Genomic DNA, 23,873 nt, shown 5'->3' on the forward strand with positions numbered 1-23,873 from the left:
AAAATAAGACATAAGAGTAAAGTCTGTACACACTATTCTATTACGGTGCATTTGTTAGAGGAAGGCTTGTATTTTTAACTTCGAATAAATAAACGATTTTATTAGCAGTGTCAGGCTATGCGAAGTTTTATAGTCTATGAAATATCATTAAAATTTAATTTTTAATTTTTTGCATTTTTAACAAAACATGTTTGTTAGTCTGACACAATAACTCTCTTGTTGTTAACCATAGCCCCTTAAAAGCATTTGGTCTCTCAATGTTTTATTATCTAACCGCACCCGCAGTGAACTTAGTGTAGAAGATTTTGCACTGCTGCTATGTATGTAATTATAAGAGATGCAAAAATGGAACTAATGTTGTTAAGCTACATTCGTTTAGTCCAAATTAATTATAGAACCTTATAATTTATTAATTTTTCATATTTGTGAACTATTCTCGACAAAAACGTATCTAAAATTCAAAAAGATATGCTTAGTAGACATTAGCTTTTGATTGAGTTTTTCAAATAGAAATTTAACCGCATAAAAAATGTTTTCAACTTTTTAATTTCAAAACCAAATATCTCAAAAGAAGGATAAAAATTCCTATTTTTTCCACTTTAAAAAAGGATTTAGTCAATGTTTAATATGTTTATCTATCAGAAATGCAAAGTTAAATTTCGTAAATAATGGATTAGTTCTTGTTAAAAAAATCTTGACATTTGGTGGATTACATATGATTTGTAGGATTTTATTTTTCAACTGCAGAAATTCTATGTACCCAAACTTAGTTTTTTTTTTTGTTTTGGGCAAACGAGCTCAAAAATGATTTGTGTGGATACTTGTTTCTTTTAAAATTCAATTTAAATTAAAATAATGTTGACATTTTAAGAATGAAATTAGAATGTGATTTAAAAATGAATTTGAATTTTAATTTGCTGACAATATTGTAATTTGTATTAAAGTTTGAGTGATGTGAGATTTCGATAAATTTCAGAACAAGAATGTCAAGTTGATAAAAATGAATCTTAATACAGTACAATTAAGCACAATTCATTACTAACAGTTCCGGCCTCAATGTTTGGAATTTGGAATATTTCTTTGTCTTTGTTTGGAATTTCTTCAGTCTTTTGAAACCGAAGTTTTTATGTCAGACATTAGTTTTCCACTACTTTTTTTGCAAAATTTTTTATAGCCTTATGGGAACTCTTAATTATTTATTATCTACGTAGGCTTAAGAGTAAGCTTATATACTATCTGCGTAGGCTTTGAGATTAAGCCTAACACAGATTTGATCTTATTGTGCCGAAATTAAGAGTTTGCAAATTTTATAAGAATTTATGTATGTCGAGTTTTTCCTTTTGACTAGAGAAAACTTAACATTTGTTTGTCAATTTATTACATTACTAGTACAATTTTTGACCCAATACTGAATATTTTCGTCATGAAAAAAAAATAAATTCTATTTAATGGTTCAACATAGAATTTTTCATTCAAAAACAAACATAAATTTTATTCGAAATATTCAATAAAATATGTATATTTTGCCTTAACATGGTCTTATATCTGCAGTCTGGTCAAGAACCATTAAAAAAATAAATCTCAATTTGCTCTCAAACGATTGAAAGTTAACAAAGAGCAATATAGTTCTCAGGGAAAGTGAAACTACACAAAATTTTGTGGAGAACTGTCGAATATTGTACAAGTCCTTCCTTTCATAAAATAATTTTTAGTTATCAAAATATTTAATTCTGCTTTAGTTGTCAAATATTTTCTATTGTTTTCATTAACTCCACACAAAATTGTTATACTAGTCTTTTCTTCTAACCCTTTATGTACTTAAGTTCAAAAGCCGTATTCATTATCTTATTACTTAAAACATTCAAATGATATTATTTGCTGAAACAAATATTTAAAATAATAAACAATAATAAAATAACAATAAATTACTCATGTTTGTCCTCGAATATCTATATTCATACATAAATAAAATATTGTTTTCTAATTTTATTTGAATATTTAAATCAAACATTAAACATTTAAAACCATAAATATTTTAAAATCTAAAAGAAAATAAAAAAAAAAATTAATTTTAAAGAATAAGAAAAAAAAAATAATTTAACGACGAGGATGGGATTCGAACCCACGCGTGCAGAGCACATTGGATTAGCAGTCCAACGCCTTAACCACTCGGCCACCTCGTCTTATATTAAGATACCAATAAAATATTAAAAATAATATTTCGTTATCAGCTTATTTGAACTGTCAATGTGACTTGAAAATTCATCTTAAGCATCTTCTCGAAAATAGATAGCTACAAATAATTAATTTTAATGAAAAAAAAAATAAATAAGTCGAAAATACATTTAAGGTAAATAAATGCTTTTTCTGTTCTTCAAAGGGTCATAAAAGTTCAAAAAATTATTTACATTTAATTTATTGGTCAATAAAATTTTATTTGCAAAATACAAGCCAACCAATTGTGATACCTAGAATTTTCACTTAAAAATTATTTACAAACTCAACAATAGCGAAAAAATAGGACCGCATATGTGTATGAGTAGTTTTAATTGCAAAACTGGTAACAGACACTTTTACAGCAAGCAGTAAAATTTTAAAACATAGTCATAAATGTGATAAAAGCAGCTGTAATTTTCATAAGCTTGATAATGACTGCTGGAAGTTTCGTATACCTATATACTAGATTGATATTATTCACTCAAATTTTAAATAACACTCCTTCAAAAATTTATGTGCAAATGTTGGGTATATTAAATTTCAATATTTAATGGAAATATCTAGATTCTTTTAATTGATAACAAAGATGATTATTAATTGAAACATTAGCAAATTTTGAATTTCTTTCTGTAATGAGTAAAATTAAATCTCGTTATACCATGACATTAATTGCAAAGTTTAATATTATACATGATGTAAGGCTCGGGTATTCTTGCAGCCGGATAACATAAAAATGCTTCCAGATGTAATAGGGAACATTTTCTTATTTTTGTCCTCCTTTTTGAGTTAGCCAGCCTTAAAGCCGGTTTTGATTAAAAGCTTCGAACTTATTTTTTTTTTCTTAAAATTTTCTGTAAAACTTGTTCAATTAATTTCAAAGTTCATTAAATTCTTTTTGAAGACGTGCATCACCAATATCAGTGACTCTTTTGGCTTGGGACATATGAAATGAAAAGTCAAAATTTAAACAAAAAATTTTTAGAACACTTCCCTTAAACCGTCTTTCAATCATAATTACACGTTATTAACCTTTTAGTTTTTAAGTTAAATGCAAGTTGACACTATGGGCTTAATAAAAGCGGAAGGCAAATCATTTACATAATAATTTTCTAAAATTCATTTCAAATAAAGATATTTTTCTCCTTCGACCCTTTATGAACTAAAATGTTTTATTCGAAAACTAAAGAGTTTGAATCTATAAAGGGCCTACAAAAAGGAGAATGCTTTCTTTTTATAAATTTAAATGAAAATTTGTAATTATTGTGTTTTTTAGTTTTAACTCCCAGTTTATAAAAAATCAAATGAGTGAAAACATTAATTTTCTTGTGTAGTAGATTTAAAAAAAAACTTAATAAATTATAAATCATAAAATTTTTTATCGGTATACTCATAAGTTCTTATTTAGTAACTTTCTATTTTATTGGCACACACATAAATGGATTAATCAAATAAATAATTTTTTGTTTTGTTGCTTTATCAAAATTGAATTAAATTTTCATTAATCAATTCTATTATTAAATTAACATAATAATAATAATGTAGTAATAATGGCTAAATACATTTTTGTATATTCTTGTATACGCACATACCATAAATTTTTACTTTGTAATCTGTCAATACTTTCATTACACCTTAATCTGGAGATTAAAAATTTTTTTATATACCTATATAATATTTATTTGGGCAAATATATGTACAGTCATCCCCTGATGTACTTATTATGCTTCAGTCTTTATCAGCAAATTTTTATCCGTATGCGTCTCGGCTAATTGTGTCAATTGTGTCAAAATTTTCTAATTGTAATCAAAAATACATGTACATTTTTCCGATTAATAGATAATGTAAAGAAATTTTATTTTTGAATTCTGAATTGTTTTTCTATACTTTAAGCTGAAAGACGCAGATGTCTCTTAGCTTAAATTATTTATATTTATTTCCCTTTCGATTAGAAGTTTTCATTCAGATATCTAGTTTGAGAGCAAATGACAAAAAATTTAAAATTTAAAAACTGGAAGTGTTCGAAGAAATAATTTTTTTTCGTTTAAATGGCCCAATCGCGTTTAATATTGCGTTTAATTGCTTAATATTTTAAAAAATTATGTGACGCATTTATCCGGGGATGACTGTACATATTTACAACCTCTACCTCTGTATTACTATAAATTTTATTATTATAGAGTAGAGATTCATCTGAAATAAATTTTATCCAAAATGTTTTTTAAAATCAATAAAAAATAAAAAAAATTAAAAACAAAATATTTTAATGAAATCTTATGTCAAAACTTAAAAATGATGGGCGATATTTCGTTTGACCATTTTAGGCTAACTATTCCATCATAGATAAATTTTCGATACTTTTGTTATGTTTTTGTTGTTATAAAATTTTTATTTTTGTATGTAGGGTGATTTAAAAGATTAAAAAATTATTGTTTTCTATTTTCTTGTTATGGAACATGACAAGATATTTTTGTTTCAATATTGAAAATTTATGCACACACATATGCATATATAGATATAAGTACATTTGTTGTATATGCATGTGTACGTACATGACATTTTATTGGTAAAACAAATATACAAATTACGATACGTTTATTATTTAGGTAGGTATGAATGCCATTTAGAATGAGTAACAGAAGAAGTTGAAAACAGATGTTAGGATTTTAAGGTCTTTAAAGAAAAACTAGTAATTTCCATAACAATTCTAATTTCTTTTTTATTTATTTTATTGTATATAAATAGATTGTTCATATAGTAAATCAATTTTGTTCTAACTCAAAAAATATTAGGAAAATTAAGAGAAAAAAATCGATCTAGTTATGCTAGATTATCAGTGTGTGCCTATCTGATTCAAATATATTTTTGGAAAAGTAATATTTAAATATTAAATAACTGGAACTTCAAAAATAAAAGGTAATAAGTTGATATATTTAAAATCATACTCTCCTCTGTCATATTGAGAATTTCGAAAATTTTCCATTAAAATGTATGTAGTAATTGTTATATAGCATCCGCGATAGTGAATCTTATGAAATGTGAATAAACCTCTTTGAGACGAAAATTGCCAATATGATTAAGGTGAGCCCTAATAAACGTCTTTCGCAAATTTTTCTCGCTATGGAGTTTACACGTTACGAGTATATCATATTAATAAAATGGTATTTTATTCCTAAAATGCTGCTTATCAAAAAAATTGGAAATCGTACCCAACAACAAGTCTCACAACTTGTAATAACACTAAGCTTGCACGTGTTTTTAGAATGCACTGTTTAGCAAAGCAATCGGTGTAAAAAACAATATTGAGAAACAGAGCACAAAAATATTGAGAAACGGGTGACACAATTACACCTTGGTTGAGTCTATGAATAGAAAAATAAATGACCTGCTTAAATAAAATTGTATCCAATTAGTTAAGTTTAATGTTAAATCAAATTTTAAAATGTCAATGTAATATGCAATGGTCAACCTGAATTATTGAGTGGACCACAAAGTGTTGTAAGTTTATTTCTCTTGAATTCCCATTTATAGATTTGTAGATTTGTACTGCGGCGGTAACAGTGCACCGCGACCACGTATAAAAATCTATTGTGCGCCACCTTCTCTCACCTTAGTGCGGGACATGCCTTACAACACACGCTCGAGACCCACTCTTCTGATGAACTTGTGAGGTCCGGAAGACCACAACTCCGCCGCCGTGAGAGCAAAGCCCCCCCCCCCCAGCGCAAAATTGCCTCATTTTTTTGAGAATGTATCGCCATCCTCGCCAGCTCGTCTGCTGCCTTATTTGAATTCTCATACTGACATACATAATCAGAAACCAGACAAAACAAATTGAATGCTTATTAAAAATTTTCTTAACTGTTTGATTACAATGGACTAAATAAAAAATTGAAAATTGGAGCACAACAATAAATGAAAATTAAAACTAAAAATTCTTGAATTTAATTAATTGTGTTTTTTTATTGTTATTTTTTTTTTTAAATTTAATGGGTCAAAGAAATAGATTTTTAAATGATTTTTAACTAAGATAATTGCATACAAGAGAATCTATATAAGAGAAATAAAATTGATTTGAGGCAATAAAATGATTTAGTTTTTAGTTTGTATCTAGTGCTTTGTTATTAAATTACTATAAAATTTTTCAAAAAACATAAGCAATTCTCTTATATTGCCTGGTTATAGTTTTTATACAGATTTGATAGTAAAATCGGACACCATTCTATTTTTTTGTTTATAATTGAAAGTCTGATAAAATTGATAGATATTGACAAGTAAATAATTATAATTATGAAATATTTTAGTTTAATAAATGAATTTCAGAAAATTATTTTGCAAATATATAGATTGAAAATAGATAATTTTTTGTAAAGTTGGGCAACATAATTATTGTGTTTTAATAGAGTTCGTTTCATCTAATGTTGCTGAGACTATAAACAATTTGCGTATTTAAAAATTTCTTCTGAAAGCCTATAAATTGAAGTTAAGTTTGAATTTTCTTAAGATGTACCACGAGATGTTATAAAAAATTTTAAATAGACACGGGGTCTAGAAATTTTTCAAGTTAGAGTCATAACAACTAACTACTCCTGTAATTGCTCAGGATTAAAATTAATTTAGTTTAACGGCCATTATCATTGAATTCTAGAGTAATTACAGTGTATGTATTTGTTTTAAAATAGGCGATTTCATTTGTGAACTATAATTTGATAACCCGGGACCTATCAAGTTTGAACATTTTCTTATTTGCAACAAGTAAAATCGCAAAATTTTTAAATTAGTTGGTTCACGGATTTAACATGAATTCCGCTCGTAGCTCTGAAATTTCTAAATTTTTGCGCCGGATATTCGTAATAGAGTAATCATAAATTACACTCTAATTTTCAAAATTCTACGAAAGAAATAATCACATATAACAATCAATTTAAAAAGAACGATATACAAAAATATTCAAAAACAAAAAAGAACTGCAAAATTACGCTTCTAAAAAATCTTCTTTTGTATGAATTAACAGTTAAAATAAAGTACAGATTTGGACAATCCAGAAAATGGTGCTGCAATTGTTGATTCATAATTTCTATTACACTCTAAATTTCAAAATACTAACAAGGATTTCATATATTTAATTTAAATAAGAACCGAAACTCAGTATATGAAAAACATAATGTCAAAAAAATTAAAAGAAACCAAGTACATATTTCCTATTCAATTTCATTATTGCTAAGCTCTTTTCTATACTCTAAATACAATTTTAAAAATTTCACTTCTTACTAATCTTTTTAAACGTATAATTAATTAAGGGTAGGTTCATAACACAAAAATTTAAATAGTGAAGTAGAAAATATAAAATGAATTAATTTTAAGTTGTCATTTTAATCTTTTAATCTCAACAGCACCAATCTGTTTTTGAAGAGAAGAGATTAAAATGAAGTTTCTAAAATGAAATCGATGTTATTTCCATTTATAATTAGAAAATTATTTTAAAAAGTGTACCATTTTTACGTACATATACGTAGTGCTTGCAATATTTAAAATGCAATATTTAAAAATGACAATTATGCTTGCAATATTTAAAAAAAAAAATAAATTTAATTATTTTTTAAATAGAATAAAAATTTCAAAATAATTCTTTCAAAAGAAATTTTCTAAATTTGGTATTTAAGTGGAAGAACAAATAAAAATTTAAAGTGAAACTAAAAAAGTGATTTAAATTAGTAAAGTGTTGTGTGGGTGATTTTTTATGTCATCATTATAATATATTTATATTATTCACAAACACAAATTGTAATGAAATTACTCGACTAAGAAAAATATTTATATAAAATGTTAATAATAAAAAATTAAAATCCGGAAATATTAAATTAAAATAAGAATTGCATTCCACTCTTTAAAAATTTTGTATTTAAGAGTATGTAGCTCCAATTTTTGCAAAAATTATAGTAATACTTAATTATAAACCATAATAAACAATTGTTAGAAAGTGTTTAATTAATTTTGTAGTTCTAATAAAATTGCACACACAGTTTATTTTTATTAAACCTTTCGCACCGGGATTTAAAATTACGTAGAAAATAAAATTGTGATAAGTAGTTATTCAAATTTTAAGTGCTGTATTAAGAATTTTTTGTATTAGAAGAACTAAAGAGTTGCCGAATTAGCTGGAAAACCACAATTTTATTGGTTTATCTACCCAATAAAAATACTTGATTTATGAAAATGACTGCTAAAAGTACTAGTTTCCTGAGAAACGTTTTAAATTTTCATATTTTTGAATTATCATTTTACCTCCAGATGCCCTCTTGTAGGAGCTTAAAATTTTAGCAACTTTTAGGCACTAATAAATAATTTATTTTATTAAAAGAAAATTATTTTTTACTTGAAAAAGAAATTCTAGTTAAATTTTTTCTTTTACCCAAACTATAAATTATTTTTAATACATATTTTAAATTTTTAATCTAATAATTCATTTTTATTATGCAAAATAGAATGGAAGATACACGATTTTAATAATAATTTTTATCTATTACACTTTTTTATTTAAACGTGACTTCAAAACCCACTCATATCCTCAATTATATTAAAAAAAAACAAAAAATGAGTTGAATGTGATTTGCTTATATTAAAATCTTTTTTTTTGATTGCGATCAAATTCTTTTGAACATTTTAAAAATCTACGAGTTTACGTGCATGAAAAACTAATACACAGAGGAAAATAGCTTAAATTTTAAATGAATATTTAAAAAATGCATTTGGAATGACGCTACAAGTGCAAGCAAATATGAAATTTTGAATTTACAGTGAGCATTTTGAAAAACTTATATTCAATTATCAAAATTATAATGGAATTTAATGAATGCATTTTAATTTTTGTTTTTTAATTTTTTTTTTTTTACATTTCATTGCATCGTATTAAAATGCAATCAAATTAAATTGAAATTAATTAAATTTCGTTATCTTTTGATTTGTATAAATTTCCTTTGACATTGATAATCGATTAAAATCATTTTCATATATATACATACATATATGTATGTATATTTATGTTGCATATAATAAATATTTATTATTTAGTAACTGCACAAATAAATAAAATAAATAAATAAGTGCCATTAATATAATTGAAAATTTATGAAATAATAAAAATTACTAAAAAAAAAAAATTTAAATATTTTAATATTCAATAAGTAATTGAAAGCAAATCACTTTCCGTTAAATATGTAAAAGCAATTAAATTATGATGATTGCATTGCAATATTAAATTTTTCATTTTGTTTTTCTTGTAATCATTGCTATATTATAACAGTCTCTTATTTCTCCATATTTATTAATTCTCTCAGATTGGTTACATAATATTATATGAATTAAGTATAACAGAAACATGAAAAGAATGAAAGAAAAACAAAAAATTGATGTGAATTTCTGTTTTACATATGTAGTTAACCTTGTATTCCTTTTGACCCAAATATTATTTTATTTGATTATTGAATATTAAATTTAGATTGAGATCTGTAACAATATTGTTATACTATAATAGATAATAGATTGATGTGTTTTGTTGTTAATTTTTAATTGATGTTTTACTTATGTGGGGTTAAGTATTAAATACAATGAAATTTAATTTTATTAATTAGTTTATAATATTGCAGTGCACTCAAGTATTAACACAAATGCAATGAGAATATAAAATTTAATATATTTTTTAGCAATTTTCCAAAACATTTATGAAAAAAGTGCTTATTAGATTCACTTTGTCTTTCCGTTACTTTTTTCACATTTTTAATATCGTTTTAGATCGTAAGTTATAGGGGCGTGAAATTTTAGTAGCCTTTTAACGCTTTTTTCAATTTTTTCCCCTTATCCCAAATGTATGCAATCGTTTGAAGTATTTTACTTATTTTTGCAATGCTAAGACTTTTATCATTTTTTAGAGCTGCTTATACATTATACATTTTGAAAAAAAATCTTGGGAAGCTGCAATATTACATCACCTTGAAAAATAACTGAAAGAAACGAGAAAATTAAAAAAAAATCATTTTTTGAATGGTTCCGGTATCTAAACTAAAAGTGCTATAAACAAACTTTATGCTTGCTGAATAGCCTATTGCAGCACCTTTTGATTGAACACAAAAAATAACTGCTATACGTAACACAATCGGTAAGGAATATTTTGTTCTTCGAAACTTCAAAAAAGTTTCATATGATTACTATTAGAATTAATAACATTATACACCGAAATTAAAATTTATATTTCCCTTAAGCTGAGGTGATCAACGGTACATAATTAAAAAAAAATGTGACAGAGATTAACCAAATTTTACCTTTTTTCTGTTGCTTTTCAACAAAAGTTCTTCTTCTTGCACAAAAACATTCAAATACTTTACATATGAATTGAGCACTTATGCTAACAACAAGTATAAAATTTTGCTTTGATAATTAAATAAAAAAATCCTAACTAAGTAGCGATTATTTTCACATTAATGATAAAAAAACAAAAAAAAAAGTCAGAACATCCATTTTCCGTACATAATTTCTTATTGCAGATACATAAAGTCCATAACGTTATTATTACCATAAGTGTAATCTACACATATACTTATAATCTCGTATGTAAATATTTTCGTGACAGCACAAGCTACATATATCCATTTTTGATATATCGAAAATTGTTTTTGACGAACGACTTGAGGGGAAATGAATGAAAATAAAAAATAAATTTATTATACTGTTCAAATTATCTTGTATAGATTTATCAATAAAAAGCTGAAGTTTATATACACTCTCGTTCCATATTACTTACTCTGAATAATTGTTCGTGATAAATCGGTTCCATTTGCTGGAAATTTTTTTCAGTAGGAAAGTTGAACAGTACTGGAAACAAATTAGTATTTTGACTTATTTAAAAATTTTAGTGTGAGCTTCGATTAAACATTGATATTCTATTTTGACAGCTGTCATTAAACGTGTATAAATTACAAACGAGGACATTTATCATGAAAGATTAAAATTGAATTAACTTCCAAATACAGTATTAGGATACTGGACACCTACTTGAAACTTAAATTTTTAATGACTGGCACTAAAATTTTTAATGACCGAAACTGACACGGGCAATGATTTTACTTGCTGACGTATTTAAAAGAGAGTAATTACAGATGATTGCATTCATAGACATACGAACGATGTTCCGTTTTGCAAACAAATCAAATTCATGTTTTCTCAATTTTCCCGAACCCAGTAGTCAACAACATCAACTAGACAAACAAAAATAATAATTTTGACAATTAATATCACAGATTTGCATAAGAGTGTAGCAATCTTAAGTATGCTTCTTATTTTTTCCAACATTAATGTTAATTTCCTCTTTTGTTGTTTCACATAATTTGGCAAGAGAGTGTAATTTTTTTGTTTAATTCACTTGAAAAAAGAGTTAAATTTTATAAGTATTTCTTATTACATTATGATTAAAAAAATTTTACATAAAAAAAATTTTTTTTTTGTTTATTTGTTTGACTTTTTTCTCCTTTTATCGAATAAAACAACAACGCACTAACATATTGTCCGTAATGATCTTTTAACTACCCACAACTGATTACCAATTTTGGGCTGGAAAGTAATTCAAAAATTTTTGTTATTTGCTTATAAATGCTGCTGCTGTTACTATTGTTGTTGTTATTACTGCCGCCAGCAAAAATGATTGATTTTTTCCGCCCGAGCTTCCATGTGCGGTGATCAAATAAATTTTTACAAATATCATCAAACTTAAACCAAAAACTTGGATTTTTTTTTATTTTTATTAAAAGTTTTCTTGTTAGTTTTTTATAAAAGTTTTTTTTTTAAAACACAAATTACATGTAAAATAGCACGAGATGAAAAAAGAATTGTGCATGGAAATTTGTTTGATTTTTTTTTTATTTTACTACTTTTTTTTAGTGTTTTAGTGTTGTTGAGATGATTATGGGTGATTGGATTGTACGTTGGTTGGTAGTAAAAAGAAATAAAAGAAGAAATAAGTATCTTTTTTATTTTTTCAATAATGGAAAAGCCAAAACAGAAAATATAAGAGTTGTAGGAGAGAAAATTATTACTTACATACGTTTATATTAAAAAAAACTTATGAAAGCTACTGTCGAATGTCATGCTGATCATTGAAGGCTTTTAAGGCTAGTTAATTTTAGGTTGTCAGAAAAATGTTCAATAAAATTATTGAAACATTAATAACAAAAAAAAATATTTTTATTAAAAATTTCAATGATTTTTAAGTTATTTTTTCTTAAATAATTTCTTAATACTTATAGCTACAGTAAATTCAAAATGGTATGAACTAAAAGATACTTGTGATTCAAAGCATTTTCATATTTACTCAAAAGTTAGGGCTCAAGATTAGTCCTTACCCATCCTTAATAGCTCAAATTGAATAACCAAATTGAAGGGATTTCTTACTGAATTCACGAAAAATTCTTAACGTGTCATGGTATATTTACATGGAAACAATACTGACACACTTTTTCTATAAAATTTTGATAATTTTTATATCCCCCTTCGTAAGTTCCGAAGAAGTTCATAAAAAATTCTGAGCAAAAAATTCTGGTAAACCATTAATTAATTAGCGAAAACTTATTTTAGTTGCAATTTCAAACTACAAACCTTGTTCAATTCAGTTTGATATTTGAAAAAAAATATAAAAATTATTTGAAACAATTTAATTTGCAAGAATTTTATTTACCTATAATTATTATGCTTACCCTATGATTTAAATCGTATATTTTTACAATACATTCTGCTATCTATCCAATGCTATGAAATATGTACTTGAGTACCTGTAATTTATTGACTTAATGTATGCATTTGTATATACATATATACATATACGTATGAATACGAATGTCAAAATATTTGTCGAGTGTGTATTATAGGATTCATAATCCGAATTCTATAATACAGATATGTATTATTTGACTAATAAAAATATAGATGGAGTATTGATATATGACTATGAAATTATGATTCAATTTACCGCATATTCAGCTTTGTACCTTGTCAAAAGTTAAGGTTAAAGTATTGTTTAAGCAATATATATACAAATGATTCTATGATATGTTTATCTAAATACTGCTAACATCACGTCACTGATCAGATAGACATTTAATGATCGGTTTAACTAATTATTAAGACGGATGGAAAAGATGTTCCTTGAATGTAAATGTCAGGGACCGAAACCGATTTTTAAAGGACTGGGGTTGGTTCACGTGAGGGTAGGGACATGGAAATTCAGTGGCATCACAACGGGCCCAAGTGGCTTATGTGTATTCTTGGATGGTCGTGTCAACCTAACCTAATCTAACCTATTTTAAAGTGTAAGGGTTAAGTTCCAAATCATTTTTAATTTGAATGCAGTTTTAAAAAACACACTAAAATCCTGACACACCTAAGGATCACTTTGTATTTCTAGAAATTGAATATTACTTGAATTTATTCTATAGTTTTTGTTTAAATATTGATTTTTTTTCAGTTTTTTTTTTGTTTGTGGCATAGTGGAAAATTTCACAAATTTTAAATTTCTTTTTTTTTTTGGATAACTTTACTCTCTATAGGAATTGATTACTTATTAAATTATTTAAAAAGCATAATTAAATGGTACTGTAATTTTTTTCTTTTCTTATTTAGTTGTTGTTTTTGTTGGTTAAATATAAAAATTCGATTTAACGTCGAAACGAATTAAAAATTGCACTTTCCCCTATGGTTTTTTATTTTTATTTTTTTTTTTGCTTAAATATACCATTATTGACTGGTTAGTTTTAATGAAAAATCAAAGATTGATTCGGTTAAATGTGCGGAAAGCCATTAAAATTTAATATTAATTTAGTTAAAATATTCACATACGTCTATACAATCGGATTGATATTTGAGTATGTGCACATGTGTATGAAATATATTGATGACGGTTAATTAATAGGTCTTGTTTCGGTAGAAGAATAAAAAAAAAGCATTTAATTTTTTTTACTTTATCAAAAGTTGTATTTAATCGTTCATTCAGCAGCAACTCACTATAAGCTTTAACTTTATCGGTATACTAAAGGTATGAAGTTAATGATAACGTACGTAACGTAAATTCGTTTTTTTTTTATATTTCCAAAAGGTGATTGATAGGTAACTAGTGTAATAAAATACAAATTTTTGTGAAAAAAAAAATAATTTTCTTGTCAAGAGAGAGAGACAAAGAGAGAATATTACAGCAAGTTAAATTACGATTAACTGATTTGTTGCGCTATTTGATTATTTTTCGTTTATTATTTGATTTGCTTTTATTTTTTGTTTGTTCTTTTTGTTGTAGGTAAAAATCACGATGTATCTATAAAACCATTGAATTATTTTGATTACAAGTATTTCATTAGTTTTCACTTGACTTTACATAAATGCTTATTTTTTTTTTTTTGATGTATACAAATCTAATGAAGAAAAAATACTACATTATGTATTGAAATTTTTTTACATAAGTATATGCAGGAAAAATATTGTCTTATATAAGAAGAAAAATAATTTCAAAATAAAGGAATGTCACTGTCGTAGAGGCCTCGCTCGTTTATTAATTCGTTAATAATACACACATTATTAAACAATGCCGATAACAACCAAAAATCCTTCTATATAAGCTAAACTTTTACAAATTGCTATCACTCAGTACCATATTTACCTAAACCCTGAACATGGTAGTTGAATCAGGTCCACCTGTGTTGAAAAATTTGACAAATTCATGTTCAATCTTAACTACCGCAATGATATTCTCTTCCATATAGGCTACAATTTCCATAGTACCATAATATTTCATACTGTGAAAAATTATGAATTTGTTGTAAGTACTAAAAATCATTTAGTATTTTTAAATCTGCAATATCTATGATGTCATGCACTAGCCCTATGCTCCTCCTAGGAGCGAAGAAGGGAAAAAAAAGAAAATCTAAATTATTAATTAATTGTTGCTTTAATGTCGTTGATTAGTTTGTTGAGTTGTCCGGTCTATCGCACGAATGTGTCGTTTGCTATCACTATAGTACAATTACAAGTGACTCATATAGGCCATCCGGTTTTCTCGAGGAATCTATCTTTATCCCCTATGCTAATCTTTGATATTTCGTCCAGCACCGCTACACCTGCTCTGCTCCGCACAATCAGTCTGGTCTAGCCCAAAGTCGTACACTCGCAGAGATAGTAAAAAATTGTCTTTATCTTGAGCCACACCTAGCCAACTCATACGCTCCTAATGTCGTATTGTCTGTAAAATTTCTAATCTATCTCTTTTTAAAACTCTCTGTTGCAGTTTACTTTGTATACATAGAAACATGATAAAATGCTCCAATTGCAAAATTTTTGTAATACACATACAAACGTACATTTTTGTATAATATTTAAAAGTGATGTTAAAAGTAATTTTTGTGTCATGATTTTAAAGTTATTTTGTTTTTGTTTTTTTAAAGTAAATTATACGCCAAACGTACATTTTGTATAAGGAAGTTAAACTAAAATATTTATTCAAAATTATATAGAGCATATTGAAAATTTTCTATACTAAAATATAATTTCCATGTAAGTATGTAGTTCATCATAAACAATTAAAATTTATATTTAATATCAATTTATTTATTCATAAAATAAAAGTATAAAATGAGAAAAAATTTGAAATATTCAAATTACCGGAAACATGTTTATAAATCAGATTTGATTTAATTTAATTATGTAGGTTAACGCTTAATCCGATCGTATATCAAAATTGTACTCATTGTGTATGCAACAAATGCAATTTTTGATTTTAAAATTTGCAATTCTTCCTTTGATGTTAGCACGGAAAAATTTCAGACAAAAGTTTCTAAAATATTTTTTTTTTCTTAGGCAGCACCATTGAGGAGCATTCAAATAGTTTCATTGAGAAAAAAAATATAATTAAATATTTTTACATATTGAAACATTTGTAGAAAAATTAGTGTAATATACAAAATGTGCGACTAAAAAAATTACTCATTTTAAGCATTTGAGAAGTAAAAGTTGTAAAAAGTGGAACGAACTCAAATATAAGCAAAATTTTTATTTAAAAAACTTGCATTAATTCAAAATTTTAATTAGAAAGTTTTTCAAGAACTATATCTAGTCTATGGATAACGAATCAACTAACGAAATTCTAGATCGATACCTGGATCTGGCAACCACATTTCAAAGTATTGAACATTTGGCAACAATTTATCTACAAAATTATTTTGCCTATCTTATAAAGAACTTGCACTACACCTTTCTTTAACAACATATGTAATTGGATGAGTCTTGAAATAAGCTTATACGATCCAGCATAATTTTAAAAACTTTAAAGACACGAACCTTCTTAAGATCTTTATTTTATATTATAGGAACTTTGAGTTTCCCTTAACTCTTAATTTAATTTGTAAATATTCATAATACCTGATATAATAGTTCTCAACAGAAATTTAATTGAAAAATTTTTCCATTTTCAATTGAAAAATGTTTCGATATATTTTATAAAAACTTCATATTTCAATCCCATTTCCCATTTCAACATAAAATAAAAATGAATTTTAATTAAAATTTATTAAAGTTTAATATAAATTAAGTTAAGATGAAAATAAATAATAATTACCCCAATTATTCAGTTTTAATATAAAATTGTAAAATCTTTCTCCTATATATATTTTAAATTCAACAAAATTTCAATGAAAAATACTCATAAAATACACTCGTTCATTTCTTAGTATTTATCGCATTTTTTTTCTTTAATTTTTTTATATAACAATCCTATTTCAATTAATGTCAATTAAAAAATTATCAAGAGATTTAATTGAAAAACAAAAATCAGGTGTTTACAAAGTGATTTCTACTGTTTTCTTAATATATATTATTTACATACATACATACATGCAATTATTCACTTATAAAATATTAACAAATTAACCCGCATTTATTTTAATTGACATAAAAAGAAGCAGGTGTTAAATGTTTGTTTAATAAAAGCTTTAACCTATTACAAAGATTACCATTATTTTCAATTAAAACAAATAAATTATTCAGAAGTATTTTAAGATGAAAAGCTACGTGTACTACCTATACTTATGGTATAGAAAAATAAATAGTGCCTGTACATTACAAACTTCATTCCTTCATATAATTAAAAATTGACATTAGGAATTCATAATTTTTATTTTGAAATAATGAGACTTTTTTTTTTAATGTTATGCCGCTTTTGCGTTCGGTGTACGTAAAATAAAGCATACATGTATGTATGTGATATGAATAATTTATTAATTTTATTTTGTGGAAAAAAATAAAAAAGTTGTATTACGACAAGTAGAAGTGGGGCACACACAAGTTTTTCACATATTTTTTTTCTGGTATACAAAGTATTTTCTAAAGTGTTTTTAATTAATATTTTGCGAGTTTTATTATAAAATTTGATGTTATTTTTGTATTGCTAGACAGTATGACGACTTTAAATCAAAAATGAAAAATAATTGATTTTAAATTGTATAATTTTTTATTTTATACTTTTAAAATAATTTAATTGCATAAGAGCTTTTTGTATTTTATTCGGTAATAAAATAATTTTGTATATAATAAAGTTTAAGAAATTTTTATAAAAATACATATTTTATTTATTGAAATGGGAATTTATTAATTATAGTAGTTATGGTACTTTAATTCAATAGAAAAAATTTCGATTCTCGAATGCAATTATAAAATTTATCGCATTTTATTTTTAAATTAATAAAAAAGTTGATCAACTTTTGTCTTAATTATAAATTTCATTAGAAAGCAACTATAAGGGTATTAAAAAAAATTTTGATTATTCATTTTTCTTGAAATTTATAAAATAATTAGGAGTTCTGTTGCAATTTTAATGTAGCTTATACTTGACAAATTAATATTGTTGATTAAAATTAATGGGTTTTTATAAAAAAAAGAAAAATGCGTTATTGTTTTGGAGACTCTGCTCTTTAAAAATGATAATGGAAATTTTTAGTTAAAGCCTTTTTTTAGACAATTCATTCCAATTATCGTGATTCGATAAAATTGTGAATTTATTGTCATTAAATTGTCATATTGTGAATTCATATAATTCTAAGTATTTCCATATGTGCTCCGAGGAGCATATTGGTCGATTTTCTAATTTAAGCGGGAAATCAAAGGTCAACACAGTCAATGATTTAATATGAGAAAGAGTATGCTCTTTTCCATGTTTTCCGGCAAACGCTTGAGCTTTATAGTGCAGTTTTTCCAATATTTCTAATGCTCTTTTTAAAATTTTGATAGTGTTAAATTTTTATTAAGATGTTTTCCAGGTCTTACGCGTCTATATCATCATCTTCCGGATTCCTTGCATATTAGTTCTCGCAATCTCCTTTTTACAAAAAAAAATTCTATAGCTGGCAATAATTTTGCTTTAAAAAATTACTTACCGAAACGTTGTTTGATCAACGATTTGCCAACAAATCAAAAAAGCATTAGGAAGATTAATAGTTGGGGCATCATTGGGCAACTTAATAAATTAAAAGCGACAAATTCAGCTGTTATGATAACTTACTTCAGCTGAACCGAAATATATATGTATAAAATCTATGAAATTAACAAGACTGCAAAAATTTTTTATATTTTCTACTATTTTATGCCTTTGCATCTTTCAACATTAAAATCGCTTTCTCTACAATTAAGAATTAATTTTAAGAAATTTTAATCTATGTAAACTCTATTACAGTATTTTTATCTTTACAGATGTTAATTTTTCCAATGAATAATTTCCTCAATTTATCAATGTTTATATTAGAGTGTATGAGTACGTCTGTTTGTATCTACAATACAATTTTGTTTAACTTGCGTAAAATTCTATGTAATATGAGAATAACAAAAATGAAAAATAAATTTTTTATTTCTTTTAAGAAGAATTTGTTCTTAAATATTTTATCATCTTGTATTTTGTAGATATATTTGTATAAATTATATGTGCATATCTCATAGCAAGTCAAAACATAAGTTTTAATACCTAAAATCCACTTATTAACGCACTCAAAAAAAACTATGTACATACTTTGACCTCTTCAAAAACAATCCAAAGTCATTTAATTTAACCTCTTGAACCGGAGACAATTCATTAAAATAATTTTTTTTTTGGTTTTTTTTTTTTGTAACTTTCGCTTAAAGTAATGTTAGTTTTGATTGTCTTTTTAAATATTACAAAAGAAGAAATTGATGCAAAAAATATTTTTGAAAGTGTGACATAAAAGTGATTATTCGCTTCCTATGTTTTGTTTTGAAAATTTAGTGTTAGAATTTTGTTAGCAAACTGACTTTTGTGTATTGCAATTGTGTTCGGATGCTACAAAAATTCAATGCGTTTTTTGTGATTTGATTCGAAAGGGATAAAATATTAAAAGCGGCAAATTATGTTGTCACTATAGGATAATAATCTTAAATTTTTGGTACTTACCAGACACACAGACAATATTTCTTTAAATAATGAAAACTTAAAATCAATTAATGTTTTAAAATTAAACTTCAAAAACAATATGTTAAATTGTGTTTAAACTTTTTCTAAAATAATCAATTCTGTTTCCTATTACTTAGGGAACTGAAGCAACTCGATCCATAGTATCTTCTGTAATTTTCATTCCTGCATTTATGTTGCAAAAATACGATGTCCCCACAAAACGTTTCAACATTCAGCGAGGTACCGTCTGGTCCACTTCCGCACAAAGTCGACAACACTAGTTTTCGTCCATTCTTTCCAAATGGATCATAGAGAGACTATGTGTATTTACACCAATTAGCAACCTCCCAGTGTCGCCCGTTCTAATCTAATCAAATTTGAATAACATTAATTAATTTTTCAATTCTAATTGAGTTATCCTATCGTATATTATTATTCAATTGAAATTATATTCTTATTTCATTAAAATTACCAATTTATTGTTGTCCCTTTTTAACATATTTATAATATTTACCAATTTATTTAGTTCAACATTACACTAAAAAATGAGTCCATCTAAAAATGCTCATGCATATTCATGGCATGAGTTAATGTTTAATTTACTTTCATATGTGTACATATGTATGTATACATATACATGTATATAAATATGTATTTATGTATGTACTCTTAAGTACCTACATATGTACGTATTTAATATGAACAAATAGGTCCATAAAAATTATTTCGTTTTTCAAATTGTTTTAAGAGTTGCCTTTTTTCTTTTATGTTTTTGATTTTATGGTTCATTGATTATAAATAAATTTTAATAGAAACAAATGATAGCAACAATAACAACTAAATACAGCAATTGTAAAAGCAAAAAAAATAACGGAATATCTTTAAACCTTATTTAACTAAAATGCTTAAATAGAAAATTTTATTCACTGTGTATATTACGAGTATGTAGTGCCATTTGTGATTTGTTAAATTGAAAATAACTTCAGGCTTTCGTTTAATTTCTCATTTAACAGAATATTGAAATGAATGGGAGGAAATTGGGAGTTAAATTTAAAAGTGAATAAAAAATAATTTTAATATACGTACATACATATGTATATAAAAGTATGTATGAATGTATGTATTGAATTTGTGCAGTTTATTGATCAGTATTTATTACCTCTTTTGGACCCCATCATATTGAATTTAATTAAGAGTGATACATTGAATTTTTTTTTTAAAAGTTCAGTTCATTTATTTTTCAATTTATAAACTATACATGTAAATATGTACGTATGTATAGAAAATGTTTATATACCGTTATACATATAAGAAAATTGTAAAATTGGCTAAGTTGGGCCATCTGGACTTTTCGTATCGCTTTTCAAGTATACATTTTTAAAAAAAATATAACAATAACTACAAATTGAAAATGAATTTTGTTTAAATAAACAAATCAAAAATTTTTGTTTTCACATGAATTGCTCATAAAATATTTCTTTTTATTTAAAAATTAAAGGCTATGTACGCAAATTGTACATTTAATCATAAACGCAGTTAAACGAACTTACATATGTACCTACTTACATACATACATAAGTAATATTGTCAAACACACCTAAACTGAAATAAATGTTGATGTTGAATTTTTGTGTCAAAGTTAAAACTTCTGTTTCGAAATACAAATTCATTGAAATTACTGAGTAAACCTGAAAAATGAAGGACTGCCGCCATTTTCGGTATTTCGAGTCGCTATACCTAATCCTGCATAAATGTTGCTAATTTTACTAAAAGTTTTGTAGCAAATTTAAAATGTGTACTTTTATTCACTTCAGATTTAAACTAGAAAAAAATTTACTATGTAAATATGAAATTAAAAATAAGAAATAATTTCCAGAACAAAACTTATATTTTTTTGAGTTTCATATTCTTTTCGTAAAATTAGAACAATATTACATTACTGATTTTTTAAAATTAAACAAATGCCTTCAGTTATCTAAACATACAAAATTGAAATTAAAACTGAAAATGTTTTCAAGTAATTTTTTTCATTTCATTGAAATTATGCCGGCGTTTGTATATAATAAACAAGAAAATTTTAAATATATGTAAGTGCCCACTTACACATAAATGCGGAACAAATTCTTGTATGCACATATATGTATGTATATACACACATATAGATATATACATTGTAATATTTAAATAATATATTAATTACTTAAAGTATCTATGTATGTATTTGGTATTAAAGGCCTATAGGATACAATTAACCTATAACCATTAATTTCATTTGACCGCGACTACCCAAACCCAAATAAAATATCGAACATGTTTGATATGTTATTCATGCTAACATGTAAAATTGTTTGAACTAAAATTATTTAATTGACAGATAAGTATGTATAATAAATTAAAAAAAAAATAATATTTTCCGTTTTCTTGCTGTTGTTTTTTTATTGCTCTTACTCTACATATAACATTATGTACGTTATAAATGAGATTTTAATGAAATTCCTACTTTAAGCTATTAAAGACAGTGCTCTGAGACAAAAGTGTAAAAAAATATTAAAATTTAAATATAGTTGTGTTATCTTAATTTATACAAAGTAGAAAAAAAATGTTCTCCATAGTGTACAAAGAATGTATGTTTAAATTTTAGAGGAACCCCTTGAGGAATACATTTACACAAAAAATTTTTATAATTTATTTCAAGCTTTGGTTTATTTTATTTTTGGTTCAATTTAAATTTATTTGAAAAAAAAATAAAAAGTCTTATAATTTTAATAATATGCACTTTTCAATTTTAAATGCATTTTTCGTAAAACTTTGTATTACAATGATAAATTGTTGAGAAAATTCAGGAAAAATTGATCCTCAAAATTTTTAGCTAGCAAGCTTAAAAGATATTAGGTATGTATGTATGTGTGTATTTTTTATTTAATTAGTTCAACTTGCAAGTGTTAAGAAGTTTACATCCAAAGTGTAAAAAAACTAAATTTCCGTTTACAAAAAATTTCGATGAGGCACTATAAATTACAAATAATTTTCAATTCATCGCAACTGAATATAAATTTGAAAATTCTTTGATTTTCTAATTCGATTAGATATTATCTAAAGCATAATTTCTGTTCAAATAGGAAAGTGTTGTGTCATAGCTGACCCGTTGAGAGTTAATACTTTAGTTACAGAACACTTAAGTCTGTGTAAGAAATGAATTAAACACTGCAAGTTAGAGAGAAAAGATTTCGGTTATTTTGTATTTCAGGACACATTATAAATTATGATGAATACATGAAAAATTTTCTTACTAGGTCGTGCTATAATTCGAAGTTTTAGCTTCATTTCATATTACACATATGTAAGTTCATTAAATTAAACTACATATTAACAAGTATACATACATATGCATAAAAAGAAAGATTTTATGCCAGGCAAAGAATGTTTTTGCTCACAATAATTTCACATATTTTCTCTTTTTCATTATGTGTTTATAGAGAATTCAGCGAAAAATAAAGTACAGATTTAATTCTCTTGAAATAATCATAAATTCTATAATTTAATGTGTACAAATGTACACACATGCTATACAAATGAAAAAGTACATACATATGTACATGTTTACCTACGTACGTACCAAGTATTTTAATATGCAAATGCTAGTACATTCGTTCGTATAAGTATGAATTTCCTGTAAGTTCATATTAGTTCGAAATTAAATTTTATTGTATTTATTTTTCCTATTTTTATTGATTTCAAATCCCATTTTTAAGATCAGAAGAAAATTAAAAGGGTTAGGGGAATTTTCCTTCTATTAATTTAATTCTGATTGATCTAAAAAAGAAGAAAACAGAGAACACAAAAAAAAAAATCTTTTTTTTACAAATTAAACACAAAATGTATTGTTTACTTTTTCTATTTTTAACCGTTATTCGTTTGCATTTTCCACTTGAGCGCACATTAACTGCAACATTCATAATAGTGTTTTACTGTAAGAGAAAAAAAAAACTAAAACGAAAACGAAATAAAATTTATTTTTTCTCTTTCATTGATGGTTTTTTTATGTTTTTCTTTTTCTCTCATTTAATATTTAAATCCCTGAACTCTCAAGTGTAGTAATGCAAATCAAATCGTCCAAATAAGGCACGCGAGTACATAAAATGTTGCTTCATTTTATAACAATAATAAAAGGTGGCGTTAT

General features: G+C 25.2%; 1 protein-coding gene and 1 non-coding gene across 2 annotated transcripts in view; one reads left to right on the top strand and one right to left on the bottom strand.

Annotated features, from left to right (window-relative positions):
- Positions 1-23,873, top strand: part of LOC129609673 (putative uncharacterized protein DDB_G0277255) — a 235,850-nt gene that overhangs the window by 39,790 nt on the left and 172,187 nt on the right. The gene's annotated exons all lie outside the window — the stretch shown is intronic.
- Positions 2,102-2,183, bottom strand: Trnas-gcu (transfer RNA serine (anticodon GCU)). The gene has a single exon. It is a non-coding gene; the product is annotated as a tRNA-Ser (tRNA).

The sequence above is a fragment of the Condylostylus longicornis genome, unplaced genomic scaffold (assembly GCF_029603195.1).
Source record: "Condylostylus longicornis isolate FDR11 unplaced genomic scaffold, ASM2960319v2 ptg000040l, whole genome shotgun sequence".
NCBI classification, from domain to species: domain Eukaryota; kingdom Metazoa; phylum Arthropoda; class Insecta; order Diptera; family Dolichopodidae; genus Condylostylus; species Condylostylus longicornis.